A 21,547-nucleotide genomic window follows, 5' to 3' on the forward strand; every position below is an offset into this window, starting at 1 on the left:
ATATAATAAAATACAAGTTCTAATACAAAAGAAATAGTGAGTGAGTGATGCCATCAACTCTCTCATTTGAATGTAACTGGCTCGTTCATATAACTATTTTGTTGAAAAGAAGCGAAACTTTAAAATGCTATAACTTTCTTATTTTACATCCGATTTTGATGAAATTTTGAGTGTTATGCTTGTTGAATTTTTCTCTTTTTATTCAAATCAAGTTTTTGTTGGGGTGGACTTGTCCTTTAAATAAGGTCAGGGGAAGTCTTGGGAATTATTTTTTAAAAAATATTTCATGCCACAATATTAAGTTTTAGCTTGCGCTTCGCGATCGCATTGCCTTTTAGTTGATTTACATATTTTGTTCTGTAGTTTTAAAGTCAATATACAAAGTATATTTCAGCTCAGACATCGAGTTTTCAATATTTTGTTTGATTTACAAATTGATTTTGTAAAGTGCAAGGTAAAATGTCCATTTTATGTATATCATTTGCAGCTGTTTTGCGCTGTGCGCTCGCATTATATGATTTGCCAAGTAGGCCTACATATTGTCTTTGTTTATTCCATAAGATTCTTTAAATATTAATTATATAACAGACTAGTTAAATTTCCCTTTTATGACAGTTTCTCGCAATTTGCGATCGCATTAATTTTTTACAAATATACCAACTCCTAAATCCTAATCATGATTACAAAAGTTAGTGCTTAAAATGTCCCCTCAATTAATATGACTCAACAATTTCTAATAACTAAATTGTCCCTTTTTCAAAAAGGAATATAGACAAGTTTCATATCGCATTCAGGAAGAGGAATAGGAAGATAGTCATCATTTCATATGATGACAAATTGTCCTTATAGGACCAGAATGTCCAGATCCTAGGTCAAAATAATAATAAACATATCAGCTCGCGCCAGGGCTCGCGCTTCGCACTCGCTATCCACATCCACATCCACTTCACAATGCGCCCCTACATAGTGCTTAAATTCATCCTTTTCATACCGGATCAAACATTTTCCGCTCGCGCTTCGCGCTCGCATTATTGATGTTTATGATAAGAAATAAAATGTATTCAGAATGCCCAGAATCTGTCTAACTCTGAAACACGTGCTCACATGTTTATCGAAATATGCAGCTTGATCTTTATTCAAAACGTGCTAAAATTATCCAGTTTCAGATCAGAACATCAAAAATTTTCTGCTCGCGCTTTGCGCTTGCATTGTATTACCCATCCTTTTTCATGATTTACAAAAAAATGAATAGGGTGTTCCATTTTAATAGTGCCTTTATATACCCGGCTTTACCCCCCCCCCCCCACCCTCAGCACATCGGTGCCATGTAAAATGGCAGAGGTAAAAATGGCAAAGGTAAAAATGGCAAAGGCAAAAATGGCAGAACAATGGAAGGGGTAAAATGGCGGAGTTAAACATTACAGAGGTAAAGATGGCAAAAGCAAAAATGATAGAGGTAAAGATGACATGCTACTACAACAACAACAAGGAAGAGAGAGAGAGAGCATTTTGACCTTGAACGGACTCTTGTCGATGAAAGTGAGCTTTATATGAACTAATTACGTATTATTTGTCTTGTTTTTCATCATTATATTAGGTTTCTAATTTATTGTTGATATGATTAAACTCATTTTTTTTGCCAAAATTATTTCAATTAGTAAGTAAGGAAAGGATTTATCTTGGCCTGTTCGTAAGTAGAACAGCGCTTCAAAAGGCATGCAAACTCAACGATTTTTTTAATGTAAACAATATGCGCTGCCATTAACCCACTAAAATATTCAAGTTTGAGATTACTTAGAACCACTTGCATAACAGAAAAATAATAAATATTCTGTAATAAAAGTAATTTTCTTTACTTCCACATCATAATGGATCATCGAATATATATGACTCATAGTTTAATGTAAATAATGCAATTGTAGCAATTATAGTGTTCAGTGTTTTAAGTAATAGCTCATCGCAGCTAGTCCAAGTGAATGTCAGGGTTTTAAACAAGTTTAAACCGCATGAATTTGGAAATATGTAGTCACTGTTGGTTAAAACTTTATTCAATTCTGTGTAGTTTTAAACCAATAATGTGTGCTTTGTGTGACTCTACACAGTATAGGCCTATTGGTGGAATGATTTTTTAACCAATTGTTGTGGACATAACGTTGCCTGACATTTTAGGAGTGAAGGTACCATTCTATCGACCTCTTTTAAAGGGGAAGTTCGCTATTGGTGAAGGTTTTAAGAAATTTATTAGAAGTTAAAATTTTTGATCTGTGATATATATTATTTGTCTGTTAATACACCAAAGGACAATAAAAAAAACCCGTCTTCCTTTTTTTAAAGCAAAATAATGACATTTCATTGGGTTTTTTTTTAATCACACCCGGTAGAGCTTTCCCATACGGGAAAGCTGCTCGCAAATGACGTCACCATTTACATATAAATTTTAATAATTTCTTTAAAATCTTGGATGGATTTGCTAAAACCGTCACCATAATGATTTTATTATTTTTTCCTGCTATTTTTACAATAAACTTTACGCAAGGGCAGGATGTCAAATTGTGCGGGAGTGGGGAGCACCGCTCCCAGGAAGCAACAGAAGAAATTGAGGAAATTGTGCCTTCATAATTATGAGAAAAAATAAAAATGGGAAAAAGGAGAAGAAAAAAAGAAGAGGAAAAAGAAGGAGAGGAAGAGGAAAAGAAAGAAAAGAGGAAGGCAAGAAAGGGGAAGAGGAGGAGGAGGAAAAAAGAAGAAAAGAGAAAACTTAGAAAAAAGTGCCATATTTTCATTCATTTAGTTACGTCTAGACTAGCTTGCAAAACGTATAGAGTAATTCAGTAATACTGAGCACACTTATTCTGGATTTTTTATACATATTTTACCTTGCACTTGCACAGTGCCAGTGAGACTTAGAAAAAAGTGCCATATTTTCATTCATTTAGTTACGTCTAGACTAGCTTGCAAAACGTAGCAGAGTAATTCAGTAATACTGAGCACACTTATTCTGGATTTTTTATACATATTTTACCTTGCACTTGCACAGTGCCAGTGAGGTGAGGACAGGTCTGAGTGAGGAAATTGAGTATAGGCGCAAAACAATGTTATTTATCTATTAATTGATACTTGAGATTCTGATATATATCCGATATTATGTATCATGTAATAATAAGCATAAGCTAGTTTATATGACATGTACAAATGTATCATGTAAGGTAATTTGTGTTTGAATAAATACTGTAAGTTTGTATCAGTAAGAAGTCCCAACGTCCAGGCTGGAAAGGTGTATTGTACCTCTAGGTCTAAACGACCCAACTCCATCATTAAACTAATAGTTTCTGATTGAGAATGGATCTTTCATCCATTTAGATGCTCATGCACTACCTGTAACAGTACAAAGCCAAAGTGAGTACTGAAAGTCTACACATAAGTTATCAAGTATTATTGGGGTGACTTTGTAACAGTACAACTATGTGAATATGTAACTCATGTTGTATCTTTCTTCACAATGCGCAAAAATGTAGACATTTCAGAATAATGTTGATTATGAAAAATCGACCACAATTGGTTGTTTTTTACCTGCTGATTGAGGAAGCTTTGAGCTTTAAAACTTGCTCCTGAGGAAGAAAAAATAATTTGACGCCCTGCATGCGCAAGGGTAAACTTCCCCTTTAATGAATAAAGTACAATACTTGGCAGGGGCGGATCCAGCTTTTTATAAAAGGGGGGAGTTAGGGTGGTATGCGAGGGAGCGTAGCGACCGAGTCCAAGCGAGCGGATCGAGCGAGCGAGGAGGGTGTGTCCCCCTCCCATAGTAATTTTTGAAAATCTGTGTGTGAAAATGGCGTTTTCTTGCATCTAAAACACCACTATTTTTGGTATAGAGGTCGTTGCCAAATTACCCCCATGAAAATTTGTAAAATTAAGTTTAAAAAAAAGATAAGATTTAAAAAAATGGTCCCCGGATTTTTTTTTTTTGGGGGGGTGCAACCCCCCTTTAGTTCCGCTTCTGCTTGGGATCCAAAGTGTTTCATATTTTAATATTAGAAGAGCAATTGACACGGGAAGGCCAAAGTAAGTTAAGTCCTGGACAAAACAACATACACTTACCCAAGGGTTGGGAATTTGGTGCAGACGATCTATCCATGATTTTAAAAATTAATGTTACCCTTTCCATTATTCCATTTTTTGTTGTCTTCTCACAACCTTTCCAATTTAATCTATATGTATATGCGGGGGCTTTTTGACAATTGCATGGGGGTTTAAGACCGGCCATTTTTACCTTTGCCATATTTACCTCTGCCATTTTTACCTCTGCCATTTTTACCTTTGCCATTTTTACCTCTGCCATTTTTACCCCTGCCATATTTACCTCTGCCATATTTACCTCTGCTATTTTTACCTCTGCCATTTTTACACCGAGCCCAGCACACCCTGCAGTCGCCATTCCATCCTATTTCTTGCCCCGGTTTCTTACTTGAGAATGAAGACCTATCTAAGTTCACACCCTTTTTTGTATAATTATATGTACATGTATATGATTGTTTTCAATTATGGATCACTTGTAAATATTTTGATTGATTTGAGATTGATTTTATACCAATAAATACATAAATATATATATAAAAAGTTACACCCCGAATAGCACAGGCGTACAAAGGCCGCACTTGATCGTGAATATAGCTTAGTGGCCCCACACAACTGTAGGCCTAATCAATAAATTGGAAGTGTGCTAAAATAATGCGTACCTGTAAATTATATATTTTGAAAACATATACTCTGTGTCCCAATTAAAATAAGATTCTCGAATCGGCAACTGTAGGTCTACTGTTCTGTGGGTGTGGTTGATTTGGAATGGCCAATTGGTTGAAAAGGACTACGCAGTCAGTCGGCAAGCCCTGAAAAAGTGGCTTCTTTTATCCAAGTGATATTCATGACTAGAGGGTTTTTGCATTGTTAATGAGCTTGGTGCGAACCAAAACAGTCTTTTTATTCGGCCATTGCTAGCTGCTCTAAATATTGACCAAATTTCATGTTTTTGGTATCCTTGTAAAGAAGAATCATTCTTTTAGGTCATGTGTTTGGATTTTTAAAAGAATGTTGTAATATAGGGAAAACTTTTGATATAAAACATGAAACAAAATATTTGTTTTCATGCAACAAAATAAGTTGCTGTTTTCACACTTAATTTCTTAATAATGTTTAGATCATGATAAAGCTGAAGATCTAAGCTTTAATATGATATAATTTTTATAAGAAGATGTATTGGTCAGCAGCCAGCTTTTCATAGGCCAAGTACATTCATATAAAGATATATCAATATCTTCAAAGATCCACCTTATAACTTGTTTTAATAACAATGATGTAAGCACCAGCCCGAGTCTGTCAGATCGTCACACATAAGTGAACATGTATAACACTTTCTTCAATGCTTCTGGCATACACCCTTATTTGCACTCACATGCACCACGCACCTCGGATACTTCAACGATTGCAAACAGAATCTTATCTATTCTCTTTCAATAGAGCAGACGTACTAAACGGGGAAACCTTTTCACCCCAGTGCAAATATTATACAGCCAGTGAATTTAATAAGGCTTTTCATAAATTAGCTCAAAGTGATATTCCCGACTACTTTAGTTTAATGCATTTAAATATAAGAAGCTTAAAAAAAAATTTTGATACTTTCTGCGAATTTTTATCCACATTAAACACATTTCCATTTTCTATTATTGGTCTCACGGAGACATGGTTGCATCCAATGTCTCCTCCAATTTACAACATTGATAATTACAATTTCCTCCATATAGATAGAAAAGTTGGTAAGGGAGGAGGTGTCGCTCTCTATGTACATAAAGATCTTAATTACAAAGTAAGACATGATATTGAACTTCAAAATGTGGAATCCTTATTCATTGAAATTTCTAACGCTAAAAATAAGAATAAAATAATCGGTGTAATCTATAGACCCCCAACCAATAATGCTGACATATTTTTAAATGAATTGGAATCTAGTCTTGAATCAGTTTCTCGAGAAAACAAAAAAATCTATATCATGGGCGACTTTAACATTGATTTGTCATTTCCCTATACTACAATAGGTCAACATTTTACTAATTTATTATCATCATTTGGATTACAACATCTCGTTAATAAACCAACTAGAATTTCTAACATATCAAATACAATACTTGATAATATTTTTTCTAATGCACTTGATAAAAGTGATAATGGAATAATATACTATGATATTTCAGACCATCTGCCTATTTTTGCAATGTATCCAAATGACAAACGCCCTCACCAACCTAGGGACAAAGAAAACATAACCAGACGGAATGAAACCCAACGTAATATAGAATCCCTTAAGGTAGATTTGGCTGAAGAAGATTGGCATGATATTTACCTAGAACAAAATGCAAATGACTCTTATGTAATATTCTTAAACAAACTTCTTTATTATTATGATAAAAACGTGCCATTACTAAGAGTTAAATCGAGTAAAAAGAAGAACAAACAACCGTGGGTCACACAAGGTATAATTAAATCCATATTCACTCGGAATAGACTTTATAAAATATCCATTAAATCGCTTACAATTCAAAACATAAATAAATACAAAAAATTCCGCAACAAATTAACTTCAGTTATTCGCCGAGCTCGCAAATCTTACTTTTCTGATGAAATTGAAAATAACAAAGATAATAAAAATTCATTATGGAATTCTGTAAATGAGATTTTAGGTAAGAAAAAAGAAAACTATGATAACATCAATTTCGTAGAAAATGGTCAACACTTGCGAAACCCAAATGATGTTGCTAATGCCTTTAATAACTTCTTCAATAATATCGGTCCAAATTTAGCTTCAAAAATAGTATCTAATGATAATGATTTTTCTGAATACTTAAACGACTTTCCGGAACATTCTTTATTTTTTAATCCGACTAACACTCATGAGATCTTAGAAATTGTTAGGTCTTTGAAACCAACTAAATCTTTAGGGCATGATGGAATAAGTGTCTGTTTATTAAAACAAATAATTCACTTTATAGCTTCACCGCTCATGCATATTTTTAACCTCTCTCTGTATCATGGCATTGTTCCCGATTCACTTAAGATTGCAAAAATAATACCAATATATAAGAAAGATGACCCATGTCTCACTTCCAACTACCGACCAATATCTTTATTACCGAGTATCTCTAAAATTCTTGAAAAAGTAGTTTACAAACGATTGTATTCCTTTTTGAACAATAACAATATATTATTTCCAAATCAATATGGTTTCAGAGAGAATCACTCAACCAATTATGCAATTTTACAATTATTCGACAAAATATCTGATTCTCTCTCTAAAAAAGAACACAATGTTGGGGTTTTTATGGACTTATCAAAAGCATTTGATACTATGGATCACCGCATTTTACTTTCTAAATTAAAGAGATATGGAATCAGGGGGGTTGTTTTCACTTGGTTCAAAGATTACTTAAGTAATCGACGCCATTATGTTTCTTTCAAATCAAACACATCCAATATTTGTACTATGAAATGTGGAGTACCACAAGGATCGATTTTAGGTCCCTTGCTATTTTTGATTTATATGAATGATATGGTAAATGCATCTCGAGAATTAAAATATGTTTTATTTGCAGACGATACAAATGTCTTCTATTCCCACAAAGACTTAAGTATACTCGTCCCGACACTTAATTTAGAATCAAAGAAATTATCAAAATGGTTTAAAGCTAATAAACTCTCCCTAAATATAAGCAAAACAAATTTTATGTATTTTAAACACATTCAAACTAAACATATGTTCCTTAATATATACATAGATGACATCCCTATCATTGAAAAACAAGAAACCAAATTTTTAGGTGTATGGATTGACTCAAATTTAACCTGGAACAGTCACATTCACAATATTTGCATGATGGCATCCAGAGGAATAGGAATTCTGTTCAGATTAAAATATTATCTCTCCCAAAAATCATTATTTATGCTTTATAATTCGTTCGTTTTATCTCACTTATCTTACTGCAACTTAGTATGGGGGTATGGTAGTAAGGTAAAAATAGAAAGGATTTTCCGTCTCCAAAAGAAAGCACTCCGCATATGTACTCATTCACATTTCATTGCACATACTGATCCAATATTTCACAACTTAAAAACATTAAAAATTGAAGATATTAACATTTATCAAACGGCCATATTTATGTTTAAATTTTCATCCAATACAATCCCGATTCCATTTCGCAATTTTTTTGTTTACAACAAAGACATTCACAATTATCCAACACGGCATTCAACAGATCTCCACTTAACCAACCCAAGAATATTACTCGCTCATAAGACGATACGCCACCGTGGCCCAGACATTTGGAATGCATTGCCACATGATATAAAACAATGTACATCTCTCTATTCGTTTAAAGCTTCGTTGAAAAAATTTCTTATTTCTAAGTATACCTAATTTAATTCACCTGCACTCACCCACGTGCACACACTTGCACTTCTTTTTACCATTTTTTTTTTATATACCAATATGTATATATATATATATATATATATATATATATATAAATCTTATATTTCGTGACGATCAGTTTATCAAATATAATTTATGATGGTTTTCATGTAGCCCCCTCTCCTGGCTGCTATTGCTTCAAGCACCTCTGTGCTTATAATAGCTGGCCCCTGTATTTTACCGAACTATATCACATGCTTAGGTATGATTTAATTACCAGTCTTGTTTGTATTATTTACATTGTATCTTTTAAATTGTCGCATTTAATTTGTATTCATTCAATTATGTGAACATGTTAATCTATCATTGATTTCTGAATAAAATGCAGAAACTCCTGCAAAAAAAAAAAAAAAAATTTAGCAGCTCAAAACTCATATGGAAAACTAGCGGACAGAAGGTCCTCGCTGCACGCGCGCACCCTTAATTTTATAACACGCAGAATTCCCTTGCATCATACCCTTTTTCACAAACAAATGTGTATCAAGGACAAGCGTTGATTCAGATAGAATTTCCGCCCCCCCCCCCGGCCCCCTGAAATGAATGTTAATAACTTCTTCTATCAGATGACAATATTTTTTTTTTTACATTCAATTGGTGGGAAATATGGCACTTTATTACATTAAAATCACTAAAAACCATCCATAGTCAGGAATATGTATTGGGATAATGGGTTAGGGGGACATTTTTATAGTACCCGGGTGGATTACATCCGTCGTCACATCGTTGGGTGATGGTATCAAGAATTTCCGCCCAGATTATAATAAAGGGCACATTATAAGGCAAATTAATACTCATGAAAGAACCATGGAGATTGGTTAATAAGGAAATAGTGCACTTTTATCATCAAATCAGAGGAGATTTTCTTTGTGATACTGATGTCCGAAGAGCAAACCTACACTCGACGTGCATTCAACACATAGGGCTGGACAGAGCTTTTGTGTACGTCGGTGTGTTGTTCGAGTCACAGCGGTTTTCTAGCTCTTTCCATTGCAGTGCTGAACATTTTATTAGGAATATATAAATATATATACCTTGTCAGTCCGAACTATGGATATAAATATATCAGATACCATTATTTTTGCCAACAAAAATCAATTTTATTCTCTGAATTGGATATGTCTCTGAATGTTGTGACGGGTCCATTATGTATACGAGGGGTGCATCCTAGCTTATCACTGCATTGGTAAGTCTGAAATTTAAGTTTGCTTATTCATTTCACTTTAAATGATGTTAAATGTAAGGATAATTTATGAAATCGACATAAGATATTGCGGATCAACGCTGAAACATTATTTGTGAAGACCTTTTATCCCTCTGTAATGCTATTTCCCCCATAAAGCCGCAATGGAACATTCTGCACCACTAGTCATACGATGATCGCGAGGTCTGCAAACGTCGTCTGCTATGTTTTTATATGTCCGGTACACTGTATGCAAGTTTTCGATATACAAGAATACTGCCGTGCGCATTGATTGGTCATAGAAAACACACATGCACCCACGCAAATTCCAATGTTCCCCACACTGGGCCTCTGCAAGGTCACACTCACTATGTGGTAATCTCTTCAAATTACCCGCGCCTGTTGTTGTGAAAACAATATTCAGCCAATCAGAACTCTGAATTTTATGTTACTCAGAAATTTTAGAAATCTCGTCTTGCATCTTTATGGAGAAAGCTGGCTGCTGACCCATCTAAAAGATGCCACATATCAAGAGTGACATTGTAAGAAAGTATAGAGTTTGAGCTTTCTGATGATATAAATCATGTTTGTGCCTGAAACACAAAATATTTATGTTGCAGAATTTGCCAGTGAAAAACTTGAGAGGAAGAAAATTCTGTTTGATGCATCTTTTCAGGTAAAAAAATAACTTATTTATCAAAATATTTTATTTAAAAAAAATGACCAATATAAAAGAGTACAAAAAGATGGTACAAAAATAATCAATTTTACTCAAGGAGAAAGTGGTTAAATTCTTTGAGAAAGAAAGTCTCACAATACGAGATTTTGCAGTTACATGAATTCAGCCACGAGAGGATAAATCTTGCTCATTATTCAGGGGCTTGCCGACTGACTGTACGGAATTTCACATTTTTGCTGAAGGAGTGTCAAAGTTACATGAACGGCGTATAGGAACAAATCACCTGGTCGGAACAAATCGGCTATGACGATCGCATCACACAACAAAACTAGGAACAAATCGGCGGATAAAAGAGCCGCAGATTAGTTCTTCCGGACTCGATTGGCTGCCCGATCCAATTATTATGACACCGGCCGGCCGCGGCCGTGCGTGTACCCACGTATGTGCACGAGATGGGAGAAGCGCTCGGGTAATGTATCTACAATGGCGCACAAGAGGGCGCGCATCCTAGTGAAGATCAAAAATTACTCACGCTCATTTTTACGACCAAGACTTCCGAGATTGCCCAAAGATTAATTCATATATAAAATCCCGAAATGGATTTCAACATCGTATAGCAATATAATATTTTCATTACAGACATATTTTACCACCGTTAGAAGTAACAACATTCAATTCCACTAAACTATCTCTTGAGAAGCATTTTACCTCAGCCGTCCAAACTTCCGGTTTCGTGCGACTTTTTTTAAGTAAGCGAAATTTACCCCGAAAGTTATGGTTTATTCTTTTAAAACCATAGTTTTTCCAGATTAACAAATTAAATCAACGAAATGAGAGATTATTAGCTGATACAAATCAGATCTTAAATCCCATCCATCACTTTTTTCTTAAAAGGAATTCGTGTTCTTGCGTGACCCTGTAAGGCCTTGCTGCGCACAGTTGCAAGGCGTAATACACGCGGCTCTATGGAAGCACGTCGTCTGCTCTGGGCGTCCCATACGTGATTTTCTGTGTATGGTTTTAAGGGCGTAAATGGGCTGTGCGGGCTGAGCTCGGGGGCTGAGCTCAACTCTCAAGTTGAAGAATGAATCTGAGTCTGTATGCATGGTTATGGAATTAAAATAGCTAAAAGATATATTTAGAGCGTTGCATGAATCAATAATTTCATTAGATTTAAGGTTTATTAAGATGTAATATTGTACATTTAATCAGATATCCACCATTCATCCCTCTCAATCCAGCCAAAACAGTCAATGTCTACTCCCGTATCACATTGACTGCACTCATCTGATGACTCTTAGGGCAACATGTGAACCAATGTCTTTGTCATAAATTTTTTACTTACTAATCATTTTATTTATTCACTTTAATTTGTCTCATTACAATGAATAAATTTTATCTTCATCTGTACCAAATAATTCATTCATTCATTTATTACGTAACTTTCCCTATAATGATTTGATGACAAATGTGTTAGTTTATTCTGTTCATTCATTGAATATTCAATTAATTAACCTGATCTTAATTAAATCATCTTTTGGCTTATACATTGAAATAACTGAGGCGTTACGAGGGAGTAGGCAGGGGGCAAACGCACGCTGTGACTTTCCAATAGTGGGGCAGGGGGGGATGGAGAAGAACGGGGGGAAATAATAGGATGAAGGGGATAAAAATAGATATTTGGGTAATGTACATGTAAATATATAACTAAGGTAATTGATTAAGGTTAATAATTTATATTTATTTGATAAAAATTGAAATTAAAATCATCTTGCTCATGGTCAGAAATAAAGGTGTACGTGATATACCCTCTCAAGGCCAAGGGTTGAATTTTCGCTGATGAAAAAAAAAATCCTCAAGATTTCATTGTCTGCATCTGTGAAGGGCCACACGTAAAAATATTTCCAATGTATTTTAATCCAACTTCATAGAACTGTCAACACACTCTTACCAAACTGATCCTCATAAAATATCAGTATCATAAGCTACGTTGGCTCAATCTAGAGGCTACACCCACATAAAAAAAAATTTTAAAAAGAAGACAAGATCACCATCTTGAGCAAAAAGCTGTAATTAGTTACACAACACGGTCTCAATGAACTGTTCACCCAGTTCTTGAATTGCAAAAATCTTAAGATTAAAAACCATGACTCTAAGCAGAAGTAATATTTTTCTGAAGCCGGTGGATACAGGACACACGCAATTGTCAAAGAAACTCTTAAGGGGAGATGATACTGGGGCAGTTTTGCATTTTGTTTCATTGAAGATTTTGTGAACATGTTTCGTGAATTTTGTGGTAATAACCCCCCCCCCTCGCACCCCTGTTGCGTACAGCCATGACAAAACAATTTATTTTTATCTTTAATTATTGTAAAAATTCTGTACCACTACGTGAATAGATAAACAGAGTCTTTGTACATCAATGAAGTAAAATGTAAAATAATTATATTTTTGATAATTAATAAATAAGGGGCACTATCCTGGTTTCACCACTCCATTCACTGGGCATTTCGTCAGCGGCGGTGACTTCTTTCCTCTCCCATTGACTTTGTACACAACGAGCACACACAAGAGAAGAAAGGTGACTTATTTCAGGATAATGTACCTATTTTCAATTTTTCATAATAATGAATGCCCCTGGGCCTACTGATAGATTAATAGAACTAAAAAAAATAAAATATTCTCTTAATTTTTAAAGCCAAGGATTTTAAAATACATGTTTAAAAAGAACCCTCGAATAAACATTAGGGGCCTACTTGTCTGTATTTTTACAAGAAACGATTTAAAAAAAATTAATGACACCCCAGATTAGACCCCCCCCCTCAAAATAAAAAATAGAAATCAGAATTACCATACCACCAAATAAAAAATCGATCTGGCTATTAAGTGGACTTCAGTAACTCCAGTCATATGAAAGTCATTTGGAACAAATACTACTAAACGTTTAAAATAGCCAAGAAACATTGCAATCACATTGAAGATAATGTCAAATGCAGCAAAAGCAGCGAACACCATTCCACGTACTTCGATGCGGGACTGGGTTCGCATTGCCGACGACACCGGCAGTGCATTGGATGGCGTACCGCTGGAATTTGAATTTCGCTGCTCGGAACACTGGATACGAGCATAAATTCCAAAATCCATTTTGAAGTTAAAATACAGTGAAGACACGTATCAAATCAAACAAATATTGATGATTTTTAATGTGAACTTATGATTACCGTCGATCAGCATGTGTCACGTAAATTTCACATTCTCACTCTATCGTCGTTTTCCGGAGATGAAATGAGAATTTTGCCCTAAATTCCTCCAAATCAGAATATCACTGGCTATCAGAGAAAAAGTAGTGGAGAAGGTTTTTTGTTATGGTATGGTAATGAGGAACCTCGTTCGTATATTATAAAATACAGTTTTCAACCAAAATCTATGGTTAGAAAGTTGTGATAATTTTCCCAAACCCTGTATTTTTTTCTCAAAATACGCTATTTTATTGCAAAAACACGTCTCAAATTCGCCCTATGATTTGAGATATTTTCTCCTGAAAAAGCCGGCCTAAATAGGTTTATCGGAAAATATATGAATATTCATAAGGCCTGCGTAGGTATTTTTCTCGCGATTGCTTTCTTTTGATGTGATTGGTTGAAAGGGAAGAAGAGGTAAATTTTATCTGAATATTTATTTTGAGAACGGACCGTTTGCTCCATTTTCGATGACGTCACTATGGAAAATGGACGCACGCGTTAAATGAGCGCATATGAACATACCATACCAGCTAGGCGCATGCGCCACGGCTGTTTCAGAGTGAAAATAAGCTTAGCGCCCCCTCGCGGCCCAAGTGCGCATATGCATTTAACGTTGTTGTGCTGCAATCTCTACAGGGGCGATGAAAAAATCTTTGGCGAATGTTGTGGCATCTGGCGCTGACACGACCAACTCTCTCTGTCTGTCCTCAACAGTTTATTTATTTCGCAAGAATTCCGTGGAGGAAACATTTTTTTCCATGTTTGAAGTCGTAAGTATGGCAATGGGATTATACGTTTTCTGTTTTTTTCCATTTTGTGATGTTGTTTGCGTTTGCATAATCCAATGTTAACTCGCAAATCTGGACCTAATTATGGAACTTTATAAGGTCCAAAATGTAAAAAGTCCGGTTTGTCAGCATTTCGTATTTATTTTAGTTTTGTTTTCATTGCACTTAAGATTCATCTGGCGCATTTTTTCGTGGGACCCAACATTAGAATTTACTTTAGGTTCATTTTTCGATACAGCACATTCTGTTTGTACAGGATGTGGGCGCCGCTACCTCGGGTGAAGCCGGGCAGGGCCGGGTCGCGGGCCGCCTGGCTGTGTGGTCAGACACCGCTCATGTACACAGCAGCTCAGCTGCGCTTCGTGAGCTGAGGCAGAGCTAACCCAGGGACTCCCGTCCGCGTAGCGGGCGGGAGCCCAGGAGCTTACCGTGTAATTGACCATACTCAATGGTCTACAAGGGTAGATTATGGTCAAAATATCTAGCAAGATAAATTATGAAAACAGAAATTATGCACTTACCACGATTATATGGATGATGGTCTAACGAGTGGCAGTTTTTCAGACATCTGGGCACAGACTGGAACCTCAAAAAAACGAAAAGTTTTCTCCTACCCCCGTCTCGATCGGCCATTTTTGTTATGATGCTGCTGAGTGCTAACTTTGACTCGTAAAAAAGGGTATTTCACAGTCTTGGTCTAGACTCTTATTTTCACAATCATGACAACACTTGCAATATTTTTGGCCATTTGTTTTTTTTTTGCATACAAATTTACAGTCAGTGTTACCCATATCTGTGATACTGCGGCTATATTGACTACACCGCACTAGTGACTAGAATCAAGGCCAGCAGTGCTACTGCTAGTTAGCCTGGAGGACTCGGTGATCATATTTTTTATGATTTTGATATTGCCATTTGATCAAATGACAATATTATCAAAATCATAAAAAATATCACTGAGTCCTCTCGGCTAAGTGGTAGTACTAGTAGGCCCTATAGATTCTAGATTTTTTAATTGATTTTTTTAGGGTGGGTTAGATTCTGCTTGAGGTTTGAGGTTTTTCCAGATACATGGGGGGGGGGGTATTGCAATAAAAATATGCTGTACTGCATAGAGTCTATACGGCGGGTCCGGGATTGGGTTTGAAATGAAGGATTTTGTGTTTTTTTATTTCTTTAGATTTTTTAATTGATTTTTTTAGGGTTAAATTCTGCTTGAGGTTTTTTCAGATACATGGGGGGGGGGGGGGTATTGCATTAAAAATATGCTGTACTTCATAGAGTCTATACGGTGGGTCCGGGAATTGGGTCTGAAATGAAGGATTTTGTGTTTTTTTATTTCTTTGTTTTCTCAATTTTTTAGTTTCAATGAATCAATCAATAACACACATTGCTACATTTATTCACAAGAAACTATACACACATAGGTCAGGTAGGCCCTAAATTTTAATTTTCTATTGTATCAGACCAAAATATACATTTATTATTATAGTTCATACATGATAGTTTATCTCTGCCGCGCTTCTTTTGTGGCATTTCTTGTTTACTAAATTTCATCATAAGATGACTTTCATTTTTCAAAGATCCTTTTATCTTTAATATAACATGTCTTCTGTGTGCACGTTTTGTACAGGGAAGATTAGCATAAATTCTGTTCGTCTTTTTTATCATCATGATAGTTGTTCTCTGGTGAAACATGTATTCATAGAATTTCTTCTTTTGTTGATTTGAGTGTTGATACGTCATATTTAACTAATGTCACCAACATAATCTGAAAAATCTAATTTCACACATGAAAATGACATTATTACAAATGTATTTATATGTTTTTTTATTTTATGTATCCTTTCAACTAGTTCCCCTAGTCTCAAAAACTGAAGGAAAAAATATGTATGTTACATCAGAAGTTAAATCTAAATCATACCTATATTACATCAGATAAAATAAACATCTAAAACAACTGCCAGCTATTTTACTTTTTATATAAAAAATAAAAAATTATATCACACAATTTTCAGTAATAATCTGCACATCTGTGACGTTACAAAATAGAATAATTTGAAATTTATGTCTCCAATATCCTGACTTCTACATTTAATCTTCTTCATTTGTCAGTTGCTTGGTGATGGAATGAGTCATTTTCTGAAGCAATGAGATGGAAGGAACCTTCATAGCATCCAACAAACAAGGATTTCTATGAGGCATTGTGTTTTCCACATTGCAGACCTCTGTATCACCAACTTAAATGAGCCTCCACCTGTCCACCATGATCTCCCCCAAACTTAATCCACACCTCTTCTTCAGGAATTGCCCCATCGTGAGTTGTGAGAAATCCATTCCTGTGGAAAGATGATGGAACATGAACATATGGGTAGGTTTTGATGATTTCTACCAATTAATAGCTTTAGCTATGAAAAAAAAGGCTGGCCTCAACATTTTTACAGATATTTCTATTACTCTTTTTCGTTTGAGTCTTCTGGTAATGCAAAATTTGAGGCCACACTGGTGACAATCGGCACAGTTTTTAAAAAATAATACAATTATGCAAGTGCATATCAGATCAAAATTTGCTCAAAAACTTGTTTTAGTACAAATCCAATGCTTTATTCTGTCTCCAGGAAAGATTTATGATTGTATATATTCTCACTTTTGATGAATTTAATCATGAATCTGGTGGCAGATTATAATATCTATTGTCATTTAAAGGTGCAAATGAAATGATCATGAATAATCCTTTGTGGCAATGTCCTTGAGATGAATTTATTGATTTCACATTCTTTATGATCATTAAAACTATTCAAAATAAAGCAATATTCTGGTGCTAACTTTTCTTTCTGTTTCTGTTGTCTAACCACCTCCAGTCTGTGACTCTGCTATGGACCTAGTGAATCACTGTTGACTGTCCATGGTTCAAGTGAGGATTGGCAAACCTGGTCATTTCTTGATTACCTACAGAATGCAATTGCAACATATGCAAAATCTTATGCAGGAATGGGGCTATAGCAGTGATGGGACACTACCTTTGACTGTGAAGATCAGACGATGCAATTCCCGTTGGTCAGCCCCCCCCCCCACCCCAAGGAGCCATGCACTGCCAGAGATCTTGAGCCAGGTCTTCAGTGGTTATCCATTGATAAGAAGAACGGAGATAATAAAGACAGTGAGGTCAGTATGACATTAATTCTCAGTGAAAATTACCTATTCATCTGTCTGTACTGTGGACCAATTAAGGTGCCCATCATTCATCATGGCCAATGTCTTTGCTGCATCTTGTTATGTAAATCTCTTTGAATGACTATTAAACAAGAAGAAGCTTTCTTCACATGTATAAGCTCTAAAGCATATATACATAACAATTTTAATTTAATATTTTGATGGCCATTCATTAGAAGACACCCCCCCCCCCCGCAATTCAAATTTGGTGCTTTTAAATTCATCTGCCACTATACAGGTTGAAAGAAAATGCCCCCACTCACTTGCATGTACACACTGGTTCATGGCTCCCAAAATTTTCACCACAAAGAAAAGGGGATAAGAAAAGGAAAGTAAAAGGGTGAAACATATTACTTTCTGAATATTGTGTCAATTTCTATCACAGTTACTATTATTTTAAATGTAAAAATTAGTCAATATGGAAGAAAATGCTTGAAGATGAGAAATCAAAGTGATTTGGATATCATAAGGAAGGGGATATATATTTTTTTTCCAACTATAAGTAGATCAACATCTATACTTGTAAACCATTCTTTAAAAAAATTATGTTTTATCTATATTTCAAAGAAATAAACAAGTAGTATGTTGCATTTGTACAGGTGATGAGCTTTGAATTAAGATAATTCTCTCATTTAATTCACAGTGCTAAGAATTTGCGTTACTTACTGTTCCAGGTATCTTGTTGATTTCGACGTGACCATCTTCCTAACGCTTCTTCCAAACAATGAACTGGAGGCTCTTTCCACGAATGAATGTTTAGCTGCTTCAAGTGTGATTCCAGCTTTTTCAAGAGCTTCTTGTTGTTCTACTTCTACTGGCCTTTATTGTAGTTAACATGTCCTGTGAATGTTTTTAGGAGCCCAGTTTTGCTACAAACACAGTAAACCTCAAGTTCACATACAGTTAAAAAACGGTCTACTTGTAACATTATCTAGGAAAAAGTTCTACAAATTGGACATGGTGAAACTTTTCATTTATTATGTTTTCAGTATTTACTGAGGTACTCACTACAAAAGGAAGTTGGGGTCAAAAGGTCAAGTTTTTGTTCAACTTGGTCACATTCCTTTATTTCTGCATCAATTATGTTCACACTACATCTGATCCTTGGGTAATACATGTACTTTCATTAGGAAAATGGGTCAAAGGCCTAATGTTAATAATCAACTGCCTAATGTTAATAATCAACTGAAAATTACTTAGTCAGAAAAGGTGGTTTATTGGATTCCCTATCTTTTGCTTATAATTATTTTTTTTCAAATTTAGTATTTCTCCATTAAATCTGACAAATTCATTATTTTTTTATCAATAATTATTAAACGATGTCAGTAATAAGAGTTTTGAGAAACATGTGCAAGTATATGTACCAATATCCATGTGCAGAATATTTGCTGCAAGGGTAAATGCTACAGTGAAATTTTAAAGTGCGCAACCATAGGATACGGGAAAAGAGTTCTTGCAGCCTTTGATGTACTTATAAAGATCAAGATAGAATTCACCCAAAACATCTATTAGGTGTTAGTAGCTGAATATATCCTAGATTCAGAACTATTCATCTGGAAGAAGAGACAAGTCAAAGCATTTTAAACAATTTCAAAACTTACCTGCGCTATATTTGTTTTTAATTGATATGCAGTTAGAATTGATCAAATTCTGATTGCAAGCTGACAAATTTATTTAAAAGGAGGGTATTAACATGAATGTATTTCAATACAAATAAGACATCTCTGGCAGTCTTGCCTGCATTATTATGCAATTCAATATGGTCAGAAGTTTGGTATGGAAATGGGTGGATAATGGAAAAAGTATTTGTCGAGTTAAATACCAATAATTGAATAATATCAAATTCAATTATCAATAAAAAAAAGAATTCTGGAATGTCTCTCTACAGTTATTATTCATGACATGTCTAATTAAACTACACTAGTAGGAAAATGTCATAGTAATATAATATTCAAATTGAAAAAAAAAATTTAGTTCCAATAATTTAGATATATTTCACTTCAAACTTTAATTCAAAGACTACAGGCATCACTTTTTATACGCCCGTCTTGACGGGACGTATTATGGTATCATGCTCGGTGTCCGTCCGTCCGTTAACTTTTCCTTGTAAACGTGATAACTTCAGTTTAGAGCAATTTCAAAAAAGAGCTTGTAGAATCTAGGCTCATATAATTTGTTGCACGATACTAGCATGGATCCCAGGAAGCCTATTGATTTAGAGGTCAGAAGGTCAAAGGTGAAGTCACCATCTTTCACTTATCTTGTTTGACCAATAGCTCCATTTTCCATGTTACAGACAGCATATATCTTGTGCCCGCCTTAGCAACACTCTTGTTCGATTTGAAGTGTATTGATTAAGAAGTTAATAACATGTAACAGTCTGTTAAAATTCTTGGTGTAATCGTCCAATCCAATCTAAAATGGGACCTACATATCATGGAAATCATCAAAAAATGTAACAGGAAGTTGTACATGTTTAGGCTTTCGAAGCAATATGGGCTGTCTCTATCGGATCTGAAATTGGTATACATGGGCTACATTCGTCCTGTTATGGAATATTGCACCCCAGTTTTTAATGGTGGGCTTACAAAGAAATATGTAAGAAGTTTAGAGCAAATTCAAAAAAGAGCTTGTAGAATCATGTTGGGCCCAAACTACCCGGGCAAACTACACAGATTATGCCAGTGCTTGCCTATCATGTGAAATTCCTACTCTGGAATACAGAAGGGAGAAACTCGGCCTGGATTTCGCAATATCTGTAACCAAATATCCAACATTCAGTACCTGGTTACCTCCTCCAAAAAACTTACCCATCAATCTCCGACATACTCCTAGATATCAGCAATACAAATGTAGGACAAATCGATTTCGCAATAGCCCCATACCATATTTCATAGATCTCCTGAATAAAGACATGCCCAATCAATAAACCCATTGCTCATTTGAAAGCAATACCAGCCTACTTGCAATATCAAGTTTTTTAATGAATGAGGAAATCAACTCTTTTTAATATCCATATATTTTTATTGATCTTTTACAAACGTTTACGTATTTTATTTTTTATTATTTTTAATTTACTATTTCCTCATTATCTTATGTACATGTATATAAATTTTCTTTGCCAAAGTATTCTTGCCTATACACATATTTCTCATGTCAGTTTTTACAAAGGTTACTGTTTTTTAATGTTTGAAATATGTAATGAGTCTTTTTATTGTTTTTACTTTGTATACATGAACAATTCAGCCATTTGGCTGCAACTCATGTTTCTAATAAACCTTGAATTGAATTGAATGTTAAATAGTAGGTTAAAAACAACTGAAAATATGTATTATAATAGCAATGTATTATATTGTATCATATGAATTATGACTATGGTTTACATTTCTAGTCACTTAAAATGCAGAGAACAACGAGATTCAGATTATTTTTACAAATTCAATAATTTTGAGAATATAAAGGAATGAGCTACATGTGCATGTCATATCCAATCTAATCAATTACCAGTAGTCACTTATCTGATTTGTAATTTATATTTATTGTATTTTTAAGTCTTGTATCATTGCATAAAAAAATTTATCCACGGGGTACTGAATTTGCCAGGCATGTGAAGGTGAAAGTATTTTTTCAGTGTTTTTTTTAATTGTTATGTACACTGTAATTGATATGCATACAACAATGATAGATAACCAATTTTTATGGCTGTGTGAGTGGTAGATCACATGAAATTTGCAAATATATTATGTTTTAAAATGACTGATTTTTTCATATTCATATTAATTCTTTTTTTGGGAGGGGGTATATAATGCAGACCTGACAAGTGACCATTGTTTTCATTTAGGAGTTCAATCCCTTCTCCTTTCATCCATATTTTATAGCTTTTATAAAGTTACGAGGGTTTCATTAACCCAACAGACATGTAGAGAT

The 21,547-nt window shown here is 34.7% G+C and overlaps 1 long non-coding RNA gene across 1 annotated transcript; it reads left to right on the forward strand.

Annotated features, from left to right (window-relative positions):
• Positions 1-14,184: 14,184 nt before the first annotated feature.
• On the forward strand, positions 14,185-18,535 carry LOC121410295. The gene is made up of 4 exons (XR_005969313.1): positions 14,185-14,389; positions 16,523-16,778; positions 17,269-17,572; positions 18,295-18,535. It is a non-coding gene; the product is annotated as an uncharacterized LOC121410295 (long non-coding RNA).
• Positions 18,536-21,547: the final 3,012 nt, after the last annotated feature.

The sequence above is a fragment of the Lytechinus variegatus genome, chromosome 3, assembly GCF_018143015.1.
Source record: "Lytechinus variegatus isolate NC3 chromosome 3, Lvar_3.0, whole genome shotgun sequence".
In the NCBI taxonomy this organism is placed as follows: Eukaryota; Metazoa; Echinodermata; class Echinoidea; order Temnopleuroida; family Toxopneustidae; genus Lytechinus; species Lytechinus variegatus.